Below are 16,020 nucleotides of genomic sequence, written 5' to 3'. Positions count from 1 at the left end.
TGTTCATGTCTGCTCCTAAATGTTAAAAAATATCCCATAAAGTTTCAACAATACTGAAGGAATTTCTGGGATAAAAACAAACTTGTAAGTAAGCCAACATGGCTACTACTGGTGTTACAACCATTGTCAGTATTTACAGAGAATGTTTATAAGTATCCCTAATTAAGATGAAATTTAAAAGCTCTATCAGTCATTGTCATAGTGATCCATAAAAGAGGAAAAAAAAGTAGTATGGCATTGTCCACCTCTGCTTGCTTCTTTAATAGGATGCGCCTTCTGCAAGCTCTCATACCAGGTAGTGTAGGTCCACATTGCATTTGCATATGTGTACATGTGAATTTGTAAACAGAACGGGAAAACTGAAGTGTGGGGGGCATATTCTGCTATATGAAATATAGTAGGAAAAGTATCCTCAGTGGTCAGGGGTAGTGATTGAAGACAATGTTCCAGGCTGTTTCTGTCATCAGAATCACTATGGTCAGCACAGATTTTTTCCACAACGTACAAAAAGCTGAATGGCCCAGAGAATAGACTCTTTTCACCTGATGCTCCAAATGGATCTTAAAATGTCCTTTGCTTTATGACTCCAGTTTATCTGATGAAGGACTCTAATCAATCACATTTTACTGTTCAGCTTTGTTTTGGCCTATTAGCCATGTAACAGTGGTTGCTCTTTAAGGAAGAGTAAGTAGAAGAGGGATTAGATTAGCTTTTGCCCAAGAATCAAAAATCCTCTCCTGGTTTCATTAAGTAAGGATAAAGAGAAGATGGTCCCACTCAGTGCTGTTATTTTAAAGAGGTGGTTTTTGGAGTGCAGAGAAAATCTCTAATGAATATGTTGGAAAGTAAATATGAATGTGAATAGATGTGGGAGTTTTAATGTTTTTTATTACAAAGAAGGAAGAAAACTGTAAGTAAAAGCTCAGTCTGAGGAAGAAATTAAATGACAGCAACAATAATTATTTTTAACAGACAAGAAAGGAAATGGGTAGTACCAAACAACAAATGGAAGTGCCTAAGTGTGTGAAATTTCTGGGGAAGGAAAAGATAACTTTGGAAATTAAAAGAAGAGACTGGCAACATTAAAATGCTGCAGAGGAGTTCATGCATATGAAAAAAAAAATCTAAAAATAGCTCTTTAAAAAACAGATATTAAATTTATTTATACTAATAGAGAAAAAAGGTTTACAGGACATGTTTTTATTTATGTCACATTGCTGTTATCTTTTCTAAACCATACAGATAAGACATTAAGCACTGTAAAATATGCTGTTTCCTATAGCAGACTTTCACAACTTAAACCTGTGTTAGAGTATGCTAATTTATTTGAATGCCAAACTCACAGGAGTCAATTTTTAGTACAATAAAGATGGCAATGAAATTATGGAAGAGTTGAAGGGTACAGAAATTGCAGGCAATGTATGCAAAGAAAAAGGAGAGGGCAAAAGATTAGAAGATAAGGGTATGGACAAGTATATATTTTCAGTTCTGTTCCTGACCATAACAACACCTTCAAAGGCCAATGCATTGTATCGAAAAAGCCAACCCAGCCACATCATAGCAGTATTAAGGGCTAAGTTGCTTTTCTTCAATATTGTACCAGTATTCAGAAGGAATACAAGTAAAGGGAAAACTATACTATCCTGACATTAGTTCTAAGTAGCGTATTGCTACCAATTAAAATACTGTTTCTCTGTCAGCTGACAATCAACTACTACAAAGAAAATAAGTCTTGTCAAAAAAAGATTAATTTTCTTTTTAGAAGATATTAAGAGGCCTTTAGTTGTGCATTGAATACTTTCAAAATCAGTCATGGTATTCTGTGACAGTATATTTTCTACATAGCAAATCTTTGTATAAACTTGAATATTCTTAGCTGTAATTACCAGCTGGATGTGCAGGTGGGCATAACATTATGTAAATAGAATAGAAATATAAAATTTAAATAATTCACTAGAATAACAGCTTGATTAATGAAAATCATAATGTCAGAGATCTACCAGGACACAAAAGTCACCAATGACCTCAAGCCAAGTAATGTTTTGCACTTCTCCCAGAGGTTCATTGCTAACACTACTTACATAAGTTGATAGATAATTTAACACATTTAAAACAACACAATAAAATAAACTTCCAGTAAACTACAAAGGAGGCTGATAAAAGTGTGCAATGTTAGACTCAAAGAATTCATAACATCTCTGTAGAACAGAAGATGGCCTGTTAAGATAGGTAGGCACCAAAGAGAGGCTGTCTGCATGCAGATACTTCTCTTGCCTGCTAAAAATCCATCCAGAGAGCATATTTCTGTTCATAGTAGCTCCAGTGCAACCTTCCACAGGAGATGTAGGGCTGGTCATAATTTCAGGTAGCAACATTGGAAAGAAGTGGTCTTCAAATTTTCTTGTTCCATGAAAGATCTAAGTGAACCGGTTAAGCTTGAGTGTGTCTCCAGTGTAGTGTAAGCTTCTCAGTTTTGTGGAAATTTATCTCTGCTTCTAGCAGCTGATTGTAACAATTCTATGGGAAATTACACTATATGCTATTACAAATTGTAACACCATCAAGATCAGTTATTCTTACGATTTTTCCCCTCTGTGTTTGTATAATTACGTAATTCTGATTTTATTGGCATCAGTGCCTATATACACATCATATATACTGCTAGATATGCATGCTAAAATTATCTCAAACATTATTTAAAAATGCAGGATCCACTGAGAAATGCTGAGTCTATTGAGAAAGACTGAAAAATGACCAAATAAAGTGACTTGAGTGCAAGACTGTACAACTTCCTCAAGCATAAATTAAAAACAGCATCAAACACTCTTTTATGTTATTTTAAATCCTTATAGTTTTGTCTTTAACCTATCTAACCATCCAATGACAGAAAACACTGACATATTATGTGACATTTTTAAACTAAAGATAAGCCTCCTAGCCACCATAAAATATGAGCCTAAAATCACCATACCTGTAGCCTGGAGTCTAAGCAATTGATCTAAAAACTATTATCTTCCAGCAGCAGTGGAATTACAGCTGCTCTGAGGTAAGGATAGCATCTAATTCTTCAGTATTAATCCACACATCCTTTACACTGCACAGATTACACAGCGCTGTCAGGACTGGAGTGAAACTACAGCAGGTCAGATTTATGCCATGCTAAGTTGTAAACAGAGTGTTTGGACTTTCATATATCTCTTTGAATGCCCACCTGTGCACTGGTTTTGCCTGCAAATAAGTCCCTTTGTATAGGAAATAAATGTTCCAGGTGGTATATCCATGATTTAAATCAACAGTCCTACAATGTAAGTTGGAAACATTGCATTAACTTTTGTCAGATTGTTCAGAAATTCATCATCCTAAACTGAAAAGACTTTAACTGCTGAACATAGCATGCTTCACATCTTGAAGCCGAGCAAAGGATCAGAAATTCCAGCCAGCCAGCAGTCCCCAAAAAAGTGATTTTGCTTTCACAGTGTACTCTCCTTTCTTGTCTGTATTTCAGAATCTGATGGATGTCTCTTCGAGTTTGGACCAGGTGGAACAGTACCTGATTGTAAACTGATCAGTGTGATAATAATAATAATGCTTACAGGTAAATGTAGGTGTACACATGTATGCAAATAAACTGTATACAAATTTGATATCAAAATAAAAGGAAAAAAACAACTTTCTGTAAAAATTGTTGTGAGTTCTGGTCCTTATGATGAGAAATAATTAATAACCTTTCTAACATACCTTCGAATACTTTGTTATAATTAGAGAAGAATTAACACAGAAGGCATTAAACCCAAAAATATGTAATATATGCTGTTAGCACTATTACTTACCAGTCAGGTTCTAGGTTCCTTTCATGACATAATTCCATACAGTCCACTTTAGTTACTATGAGAACAAAGGATATATGAATACACAACTGGGGTTTTTTTGCTCTGTCACACAGAACATTCTTCCTCTAGTTACTAAAAACTAATGCAACTTGATGGAGTGACACTGATTTAAGTAAAAATTCCTAAAACACAGCTTGTAGAGTATTTCTAGAAACAGAAGTAAATCTCTTTAGAAGCTCAAATGCATGCTTATGAAGAGAGACAGCATTCAAGTTTTTATTTCCCTATGCATTCAAGCATGCAAAACACAGAATTATAAAAAGTGCACCCATCCAAGCCATGTGTTGCCAGCTTTTCCAGAAGAATGCCATGGGAGATGGTGTTAAAGACTTTCCTGAAATCCAAGTAAACTCATCTACTGGGTGGGTCACCTGGTAATGAAAAGAGATCAGGTTGTATAGGCAGGACTTGCCTTTCCTAAGCCCCCTGACTGCACCTAGTCGCCTGGTTGTCCTGTATGTGCTCTGTGAATGCACTCAAGCTGATCTTCTGCACAACCTTCTCTTGGGACTATGGTCAGGCTGAGAGGTCTGCAGTTCCCCAGACTCTCCCTCCATCCCTTCTTGTGGATAGGCATTGAATTAATCAACCTCAAGTCATCTGGCACCTCCCTGATTAGCCAGGAATGATAATAAATAATGAAGAGATGCTTAGCGAGCTCTTCTGACAGCCCACAAAGTACCCTCAGGGGAATCTCATCTGGCCCCATATGGCACACATACATCCTTTTCAGAAACCAGAGGAAGTATGAAAAAAAAATTAAAATCTCAGAGAAGGGAGGGGCATTGGTGGTCACAGTTATTTCAGTGAACACAAGAAAAATGTGTTACAAAATATATTTCTTGGTTGTAGTTTTGTTCTTGCCTCACTCCATATGAAGCAAGAGGTGTGTTCTTGAGGTCATATAAATGTGCTAGAAACTGTAATGTCCTAAAGTAAAAAAACCAGGGTTCTTTATTTGTTAATACATTTTCTGGAAAATATGATGCATAATAAAATTTCCATGAGTTTCACCTTCAGCAGCCATCCCAACATTCATTATCCTAATCAAGAGCTGCAGTTCTTGAACTCTTGTCTTCATGTATCAGCTGCCTCCACAAAAACCTAAGATAATAAAGGAAATATTCTGAGCTGCAGAATGCTCTAACATGTGAAGCAAGTTTCCTCTAAAAAATAACTGAAGAGCTGTTGGTTTGAACTTCTTATAATTTTGAAGTAATATAATGAACATCCAAGCTCCATGATGCTTATAGCATGGTACAAACTCTGAGATCCTGCAGTCAGACTGAAGGTTCACATATAAGCAGAATCTTCTAAGGTTAAATGTCATGGTAAGTAGAAAGGCAGAAAACCTCAATTTATTGGTAGAGAACATAATGAAAAAGTGTTCAAGATCGACAATAACAACTATTTGGGGATTTGAAAAAGCCTTATCTTCTTTAAAGAAAGAAAATTTAATTTCCCTATTATATGAATTGTAATATATTAATAGTATGTCTATTAGAACCTATTGGAAGAAAAAAAAATAAAAGCCATAAAAGCCAGCATATGTTTAAAAAGGACGGTGACAAACACCAGACGTACATGGTCATATCCATTATGGGCACCTGAAACAGCATGACCTTAAAACCCTTTAAAACCAAAAGTGGAAAAGAGGGAAATGACAATTTGTTGCAAATTTGTCTGAAAGTGAATAAAATGAAACTTGAAAGTGAGAGTATAGCAATATTTTTCCATTAAAGGAAAACACTTCAAGTCTCTTTCATTTTCAGATAATTTGCCAAGACCAGTATGCAGCAATAACACTATTAGTGCTTGAGACTGATCTCAGTGAGTCTCACAGAGGGGTTCTCATAGTCTCTGTCGCCTTCAGTGAAGAAGAGATAAACACAGCTTCCCCAAGTGCTTCATCTATGTTTCATCTTCACCGTTCTGTTGGGAAAACATTTTGACCTTTCCTTTTCACAATTCGTTCCAGAGTTTATACCTGTTACAGTCTGTAGTCTTGCAGCATTGCTGGGAGTTTTATTCTGTCATCACACATACAATGTTTGCGTCTCAAGTTTTCTTAAATGAGAAATTATTGTAAAATCTCTCTGCTGCATTTAAGCAACTCTGTGATTGTTTTTTCTTAACATTGGCTGAAGGATAACAGCCATAGCATCCGAAACAGCAAAGGTCACATCCAGATAGCCAGAAGGGATTCCTGAATTGGTGATTTTATTCTCCCAGTCAGAATTTCAGTCTCACCAAAGGCCATGTCCAAACAATTTCGCTGCCCAAGATTCCTGGAGCTGTATAACTTAATTTGGACAAGTTCAGTAGATAAACTTAAGGGTCACTTATTTACTTCCACTAATACTAAGGATTGAACTCCATACTAAGAGCTGATTCTGAACATCCTTAGGGAAGAGGAGGGGGGAGGAGTCGTTGTCCATTTTTTTAGACAAACCTTTGTATTAAGTAGTGACACCACTTGACCAGCTCTACCCATGTCCCAGATAGATATTTTCAGAGCTTGGTGAACAATAGATGTTCTCTATAAAATGCAGCAGCTGCCATAATTTTCTATTCAATCCAATAAAAAATAAGTGATGGCAAGACAGGAGCCGGTCATGTTTCAGAGCAGATAATAGCAAGTTAGTGGTGCTGGTATTATCTAAATTTATTATGAGTCTAGTGCAAAATCTCATATATGGTTTTGCAAGATTCAGTATAAACATAGCAATGATTTTTTTTTTTTTCCCAGCATAACCTTTTTTTTTCCTTCACAATTTTAGGAAAGACTGAAACAGTGAAAAACACCCAACCCAGCCAAACCCAAACCCTTAGTCTGGTATACTAGACCATGGTACACTTATGTATACACTATTATTTACAATTAAGATTACTCACACCTTGACTCAAAAAATAATAGCATATTTGCAGAATTAACATACAGCACATAATCTGGCACATCTGGCCCTTATAAGCTACATCCTTGCACTATATCCAAGAAAGGTGATATACAGCAAGCTCAGGCATACAAGACAGTATATGTGCATTAAAGTAATGCTACATCCAATCTGATGAGTACTGCTTCCAGCTGCTATTTGGCACAGTAATATCATTACAGTACACTTTACAAAGGAGAACATTACTACTGCATACTTTGTTACACAGTGTAGAAAAGCTCAAAAAGTCTCCTTCTCTTACTCTATTGTGTAATAATGAACACATTTCTGTAACAAATATAGATGTGCCAAAAACCTTTACATGAAGCAAGAGGTACAGTGAGATAGAACACTGAACACATTTGCCCTAACATTAAAAACTATATACAAGGATTTACCCCTGGAACTCCTCCTACCTACAATTTCTGTTACTGAAAAAAACCTGCATTTTTCATCTGTACTCTCTAATATGAAGACATACCAGAATGCTGAGGTGCTGAGCAAGAAGATTATTTTGCATTTATTCCTATCTACAGGTATAGATCTTCATGTCGTATTTTTTCTTGGTTGTAAACCTTTCCAGTAGTCCACTTGAGAAATACTATTTCAGTTTACTTCAATTTGAATGTGTTTGCAGGCTTAGAACATTATTTCATTCATTAGAATAACTCTTGATTTACACAAGTGTAAGTTAAGCAACTCTATAAAACAAGCATTACCATAAAAAAAATTATCTATCACTTTGTGATACTAACATGGAAGCAACTTGCAGCACTGTAAAGTTTGATCAATTCATGCTGTTATAATTGAGCATTGCTATAAGTTCTACCATGAGTATGATAAATTTATTGATTATAGAAAACTAGAGAATTATTTTCTTTACAATCACCTATTCGCTTTTAGTTTTTTTATAAGTACTTTAAAAATAGTCTAAATAAAAACAAGCATTCCCATTTTAAACCCACTAAAATGTAATTTCTGTATGACATATATTCTCTCATATGTTCCATGCATGGTATACTCTTATAATTGTCATCAACAATATTAGCTGATTTCTGCAAGTTCCAGACCTTGAATTAAATTTCTGTGCAAGACAGTTTTCTCAAAAATAGAGTCAAGTCACTATCAGTTTTCACTTGATATTCATGACATAATTCAGAAGACTCTGCTTCACATGCAGCTAAATCTTTCTGAATCTAAATAACCACAATATTATTTAAGCTCCCTTAATATTATTTTGTTCTAGTGCAAGACTAGCCTTGTGAGCTACAAGTGAGGCATATTGGGTTTTAATGTAATGGGCATTGTCCTGGTTGAGACAGCTAATAAGAACTTTGGGTTAATGTGTGTCATAAATATGTGAATTCTTTGGGATCTAGTAAAAACTGCTTATGGAGATGCAGAAGTTACTTAAATATGGGAACATAAACAGATGAAACCATGTAAAGGATCAGGGTAATTGTTCATGTTTTTTTACTCAACAACCCGTAGATGGTTCTAATTACTTTATGACTTTATATTTGATCTTCAATCATTTTGTATAATTAGGATGCTTAAACATGACTATTGAGTATATATTTCTGTTCATTAACACAATTATATCTACAGAGTTTTGGTTGGTTGGGTTTTTTGGTTTTGTTTGGTTGTTTTTATTTTTTTACAGTCAAAGGGGGGAAATAGAAACAACAGACTTTGAAGTGCTATGCACATATTACATGTTGGTTCCTAATACTCTCTTTGTTTTCAACTTAGTCAACATATAAATATTTACTTAAATGCTTACCTAAAAATTTAAATATTTACATAATGTTTTTATCAGTATTAGTTGCTGTTTTCTAATGCAGAATAATCTTGAAAGCAGAATCAAGCACTTTACAATAATGTAGTCAGGGAATAAAAACGAATCAATCTTCAAATTTCTGAGCTCTGCCCAATTTCATTAACTAGTCAACTTCATCCAGAATCAATGAGACCTACCTGCAATGCACAGTGGAATATTAGGCAAAGACCAAAAACTAGTGAAGACCAGAATTAAAAAGCTTCCATTGATACACTGCAAGCCTCAAGCAAGTACAAATGGTAACAGCTGGCTGCAGACTTGGATGATACGCTGCTTTTAGGACAGCAGTTAATACTGCTGCAGAGTGCTGCATTTGCAAAACCCCCATCTTTGCTCAGCATTGATTTTGATAACTAAATGTAGTTCCTGTGTGCAGTAATATCCCAGCAAGCTAGGGATGGAATGCTCATGGCTGAATCCTTTATCAACAGTGGCATTATTGAATTCCTCTGTGGCATTCCCCCAGACATATTTAATAAGGCAGATCTTTCATTGTGAATACCTGTCACTCTTCAAGTGGTAAGACTTCACTACACTGTAATTAAGGAAAAAGGCCCACCACTTCTAATATATGCAAAGAAGTATTAACAAGGTGTGTTCTACCTTCTATGTACCATTTTTAACATTAAATGAATAATTTTGTTTTGTGCAAAGCTTCTTCATCTAGGTTCAGTTGTATCCTCTCCTTTAATTTTCTTTTCCAAGACCACTGTGGTAGGCAACAAATTTTATTCCTCTCAGTGCATTCTACTTGCCTTGTTTTTCCAGTTTGCCTGACCATGTATTTCAAAACTCTCCTAAGAGAAACAGTACACTCCCCTTCTGCATTCTCCCCTTTAGTCACTGTGGAGACACACTCTCCTTTAGAGTACCAGACTTTACATCTCTGCCACAGCTAAGAGACCATTTCTATTTCTCTTTAGGCTGTTGAGGATGTTCTGAGGGCACATACAACTTATTGAATATGTTACTTATCATAGTAAAATGGGAATGATTTAGATATGCTTTCATCTAGTGAAGTCATTGTAAATATTACTAATGAAAGCCACAAACAAATGTTTGCATTCTGTATTTAACAGTCTCTGAAATGTGATTTTATGTCACACAGGCAGTTTTCTCTTAGAAATTAAAATGTAAGGTAATGAATTATTTATGCTACTGTAACTCATTTTCAAGTAGTGATAATGGCCTTCAGAGATTGCAATTTTTCTTTCTGTATCTGGTCAGCTATGAATGGAATGTAGTTCAAGCAAAGTTTCAGATTGTACAAACCTGAAGCAAATAGAGAAGGAAAGAAAGAACAGAATCTCGCTGCTTCATTTAAGCTAGATTTACATTTAAAAAACAAACAAACAAAAGATCAGTGACTTCCTCATCAAAAATACCTTTAAAATGCTAATTCACTTCAAATATTTAAATGGAATAATGTTAAATAAAGTAGTTTAAAATGTCTGCAATCTCTCCAAAATCACTTTTTTGTTGTTGTTTTAGTTCCCTTTAGTTACTGTTATAATTATATTTACATAAAAATATCATATATTTACAAAAGCCAGTGATGGGTTTCCAAAATTCTGTGGATAGAAATTATTCTCCCATTTGACTGTCTCAGCACCAAAAAGGACCTTATAATATCCAGCTACTTAATGAGTCATCAAGGTGATAGTGCAGCATAGCAGGAACTGATTGGTTATTGTGTTGTGGGGCCAGTTTCAGGAGCAATCTGTGGACGATTTCTGTCGAGGACAAGGTTTCAGATTTTGAACTCTGCTGGTTAAACAGAGTTACTGCTGTGAGTCTTTATTAAGGTTGAACAAGTAGAATCTGCTGATCTGCCAGTTGTTCCAAAAGATTGTGCTCCCGTGGTGAGAATACTTCACCTCTTTATGCATGACTGCCCTTCTAGTGGGATCCTGCTGTGAGATGTGAATGTGGCCATTGCAAATAGACTGCCAGCAGAACTCTAAGCAATGGAAATGGGAGCCAAGCTTTTGCAATTATGGGCAGCAATACTGAATTATATAGTCTGTTTAAAAATTACCACACAGTTTCAAAAAACCTGCAATTGTTTACTTGGTTTCCTAGCTGATTTCTATTGTTGTAGACATCAAATAACTTTAATTGACCAAATCTATTTACGGGAAGGGTTTTATGTGTTTCAGACAGAAATCCACATATAGTCATTGCACTAAATATTTTCTTCTTGATTTTTTTTTCCTGTGAAACATACAGCTGACTAAGAGAATGCTGTATTACAAACACATTTTTCTGGAGTCCATCATAGGAAATTTTTACACCTGGCCAGTTCTTTTTCTCTGAGATGGTGATTAAAACTTCTTTTTGGTAAATTTTATTGCAGATAACCCTCCAAAAATAACCAACTATTTGAATAAGAATTAACACTCTTTTATGCATTTCTCTGGTGATGCCTCCTTTGCTATAGTTCCTAGAGACCATAGTTCAGTTTCTGGAAGACCAAACTGTTGATGGTTGCACAGAATGGAGGAATATCTTCCAGCTCCTTCCTTGGCAGAGTGAACGATGGTGACAGTTTACACTTGTAGAGTGTTCCTGCATGGGAAGTTATATTCTCAATTATGTGCATCTGAACGCTTCATTATTGTCTCAAAATGCTGGTAACTTGGAAGAATTACTGAATTTGGCAAATTATACACACTTTGCAAACCTGTATGTACAATTCTGTATGTGACAAACCAAGAATTTTACTTGGTTTGGGTTTTTTTTTCATTCACATGTATTTTTCTTTTGTTTACAGCGGAAAAATACATCTTAGACATATATAATTCCTTAATTAAAATGAAAAATAAAATTCTTCTGTAGAAGTAAGACAGGTGACTGAAAAACAAGTTTGTAAGGGATAAGAAATACCAACATAATTTTATGAAGTAATAAACACATCTCTGCTTGTGTGACTATATGTGTCCCTCATGAATGCTGAGTGGTAACTGTCTTCCAGGCAAGGAGGGTGCATGATCAGCAACTTAATTGCTTAAGGGTAAGTGCATAAGTGAATATGCAGATCTAAATCAGCTTTTAAAACTTCTAAGTAAGAGACATTCTCACACTACCTGTGTATTTTAAATTAGTAAATGTATGTTTCTATCTTTGACATACTCCCTCATTTTTTTAAATTATATTTCTGTTGCCATTATTCAGCACCAGGATTTGGTGAGAAAGATTTTCACTGATTAATCTGATTTTAAATTATATTCTTGTAACATATATCTGAAATATCATTTGTGGGAGGTAATTTTGACATACAGAATGGAGATTTAAATGCAAATCATAACATGACTATTTAGCTGACTTGTCTCTTCATTTAATTATGGATCTTTGTTTCATGACATTTCCAGTTTTAAACCATGTGTGTGTGTTCCCTTTAGTTTTTTATCTTCATTTTGTTTTTAAAATATGTCAAATTTCAAGTAGGTCCTTATCTGAAGTATCCTATATTCTATCATTAAGCCACCAATAAAATTCAATACAATTATCTTTTTCTCTCTGTTTCATATTTTTTTACACAAAAATCTTTATTTGAGCTGATAACAACTGTACCTCTTTCTCATGCATGTGACATTTACATCTCTGAGGAGAATTAAGGGGTCTGCTTCTCTCTGTTTGGCTATGAGTTGTAGAATGGAATTGAAATGGCTCTCAAGTGTTGGAAGTTTTGCTGTGATTGCTTGGAGCTCAGTCAGAGTTAGAAAGGAATTGTAGAAGGGCTGGAGGAAAGATCTAACCTTCTCTACGGTTTTGTCAGATATAATGCAATTGTGTTCACTGAATCAATTTTAACTACCTCACATAAATTTCTGCAGTAATCACCTCCTGTACTCTGTTGCTAAGATCAGTTCACATTCTGTTTACCAGAGCTGCACTTTGTAGGAGCACTGTGGTAAGTTTGGACACTTGATTTCTAAAATAAGTTTTCCCTGATTTCAATAAAATGCACCACAGGAAGTATATAAATTTTTTTTCCAGTCTTATTTGTTTGAATACATTTTATGGGTATTTTTTATGGCTTAATTTTTGTATTATTCTTTCTGATTCAGAGTTGCATCTCATGCGCTTACCAAGTTTCAGGATTCATTCTGAAGAAGGCACTTGTTGGTGATAGAGAATTCTATACATGTAACATAATTTGATTGTTATGAGAATTATATATATATAACGTAATTTGATTTTTAATATACTTTGAGGTCATTAACTAAGTCACTTGCAGGATTACTGATAAAAATGTACTTATATTTCCCCTCTTTTCTTTTTCCCATCATCTTTAGAAAGGAGTATCTAAAGTGTGTCATATATTGATAGTTTATTGATACAACATTCCCAAATGTTGTATATTCTGTTTATTGCTGCCTTGTAAATCCTAATTTTTTTCATTAACTCTCCTGAATCAAGAAGATCATCAGGGTAATACTGACACCTTTGATTTTTAGTGCTCATTTATTTCTGTTAAATTAATAGAAGAGGTATAATCCTTCCAGCCCCCATGGTAGAGTTTTGAGCTTGGATAATGAGAACCTGTGTAATGGCATACTTTAAAAAGCAAAATTACAGCTAAGTAATTTCCTCTTTCAGGTATAATATTGCATTTTCTTGAGCTTGGGCAGCACTGTCATTAAATATGCAGATCACATTACTATGGTGCCACCTTTTCCTTCAAACTGAGTTTCAGGGATAACTGAAAAACTTAAAGCTTCAAGACTGTCTCATTCAATTTCAGAAGTGAAAATCGTAAAGGAGTTAAAACATGACTATCAAAATCTTCCTAAACAGAAGAGTTTTATCAAGGTACATTTAATTCAAGATTTTTTTTTTTACATTAGCTCTATTTTCTTTCTACAATTCATAGTTTATCACTGTCATTCCCTACATATATATCTCTGTGCTAGGAGCCTCTTCTTTTAATTAATTCAATGCATCTATCATTAGTTATTTCTCTTACAAAGCCAAAGAATGTGTTAATAAGTCTTCTAGAGCAATGTGTTAGTCTATAAAGTCCATTAACTTTCTATGACTTTTTGCATATTAACACTCATTATGAAATTATTTCCCCTGATCTTGAAATCCAATTTAAATTCCAACCATGAATTTTCAGTGATGGAATATGCTTTTTAATTGCTCTATCTTTCTATGCTCAGTACAGAACTGATATAAGAAGTTGCATGTTATATTTTTAATGTCTCTTTCACACATTTTCACACAGCATCAATATGAGAAAAAAATTCATAGTTATGAGACTTAAAGCTTTCAGAAATAAAGGTTCCTTCAGAATTTATTATTTCAGACATATTGTTACTGACATTTTCTTACAGACATTTTCTTACAATTATTTCATTAAAACTTTCTTGGTTCCAAAGTTCTTTCTTAGTACAAAGCCTAGCATATCTTCCAAAATTATTCCCTTATTTTGTCTATGGTCCACAGAGAAGAAATATCAACATCCATTGCTCGCCCTCTTGAACGATGCCACTTTTATTTTGTAATGTCAGGACTGCATATGCATATCATGAGATTTGCCATGCAAAGGACAGGAAGAAAATCTAAATTAGCTGTAAATCCTTATTTCCAAGTATAGTTGATGGTTTTGATAAGCTTCAGTCTCTCTGTGAAACCCTGATCTTGCCACAGAACCACTGTCTTCTAGAATTTTGACCAGAAATAAAAGCAAAAAATGTGATCCAGATAAGAGCAGAAGTGTGACAGCGTGTCCTCCACTCTAGTTTAACTGACAACCAGAATTACAGGATGCACACAACATGTACCTGCAGGTGAGTTTAAATGCAAAAGTGCATAACTGGTACATAAATTCCACAGAAGTTTCGCTATTTAATACAACCATAAACATTCCACTGGATTTCCACAAAATTTATTTGTTTGAATAAAGCACTGAAGAAAACCCACATACCTGCAGGAAATAACTAGGCCATGTGGAAGCACTAGTCTCAGGGTTTTTAATCATAGCAGAACTGAGTGAGTTATTCCCAGAGTTCTGAGCAACAAATTTGCTATTTATCTTCATTTCTTGATGAAAAGTCACTGCAAGCCAGTAAGATTTCAAAACTTAGTAGCAGATGCTTTATTTAAACTGAGTGATTGTGGAACTGAAACAATTTTCACACTGAAACCACACTCTACTTAAGAAGATGTAGTTTGTTATAATCTGCATTTTTATTTGTTTTAGTAAAAAAAAATAAATTCAGTTACTTTGAAAAGAAATATTAATTGAGGTTAATTGGGATGTAAATCTTGTTGTAGGGAGATACCACTGATATGTGGGTATCACTGTGTTCAGGAGTTTTATTTTTCTTTTATAAACAATGTTCCTTAGACAACCATAGATACATCTTTGACACTACTGGAAAAGTCAAAGATCTCCCTTGAATTATGCTGCAGCAGGCTTTCCCCTTGGGTCATGCAATGGTGGCCATTTCTTCTTTTCTGCTCTGCTTTAAACCATGTGATTGTCACTATGCCTTGGATGGCATGTACATTGGAGTACCAGCAAATAGTGCTCCATTTTTTCCTGGCATGGAGGGAATTAGGTATAATCTTCATTACAGCACCACATATAGGAACATGATAGTGTCATAGAGAGTCAAAAACATAAGATAATAGAAATTACTAAATTCCCATTTCTCTAGGGGAAAAAGAATTGTTACATTCACTTTCAAACTGTCTCTGAATCAAATGCAGAGCTGCTGCTCAAGTTGTCTCCAGTTTCATTAAGATCTAGTTTTATTATATTGATGTGCCAGGAGCAATAGAATCTGCCAAAATAGTGCTGATAGCTAAATCTATGCTTGAACTACACTTGCCCTGAAATTAAAACAGGAAAACAAAAACAACCCTGTAATTAATATGTCAGATCTTATTAGACCTTGAAAACTGGCTATACTTCATTTTGAGGTTAGCAAAAATGATGAGCATTATCTGAATGCAGTTAAACACCCATGACACTTTTGTTCCTTATATTATTTCCATATAGGGATACATTTCATTTTTCGCCAGGGATATAAACAGGGCAACTAATCAGAGTTGGCATAATATTTAACTGGTCTTGTACACATTTTTTCCCTTCCATTCCATTTAAATCATTGCCTTCAATCACAGCTTATATTGTTTGTCTCTATTTAGAAGGTAAAAAATTTGGATTTCCTTTTGGTTGTGCACCAAATCTACAGCTTCTATAGTAAAAGTGAGAGCAGCAGTGCAGACTGCTTAGTTCTACTAGTAATACCCTCAATTGACTACTATTTGAAAGATGAAAAAAAAGTCAGCTCTCATTATTTGCTCTCAGACAGACAATTGGATTTTCTTCTGAATATCAGTT

The sequence above is a fragment of the Sylvia atricapilla genome, chromosome 4 (genome assembly GCF_009819655.1).
Source record: "Sylvia atricapilla isolate bSylAtr1 chromosome 4, bSylAtr1.pri, whole genome shotgun sequence".
NCBI lineage: Eukaryota > Metazoa > Chordata > Aves > Passeriformes > Sylviidae > Sylvia > Sylvia atricapilla.
The sequence above is the reverse complement of the archived record's forward strand: the minus strand, read 5'-3'. Positions refer to the sequence as shown.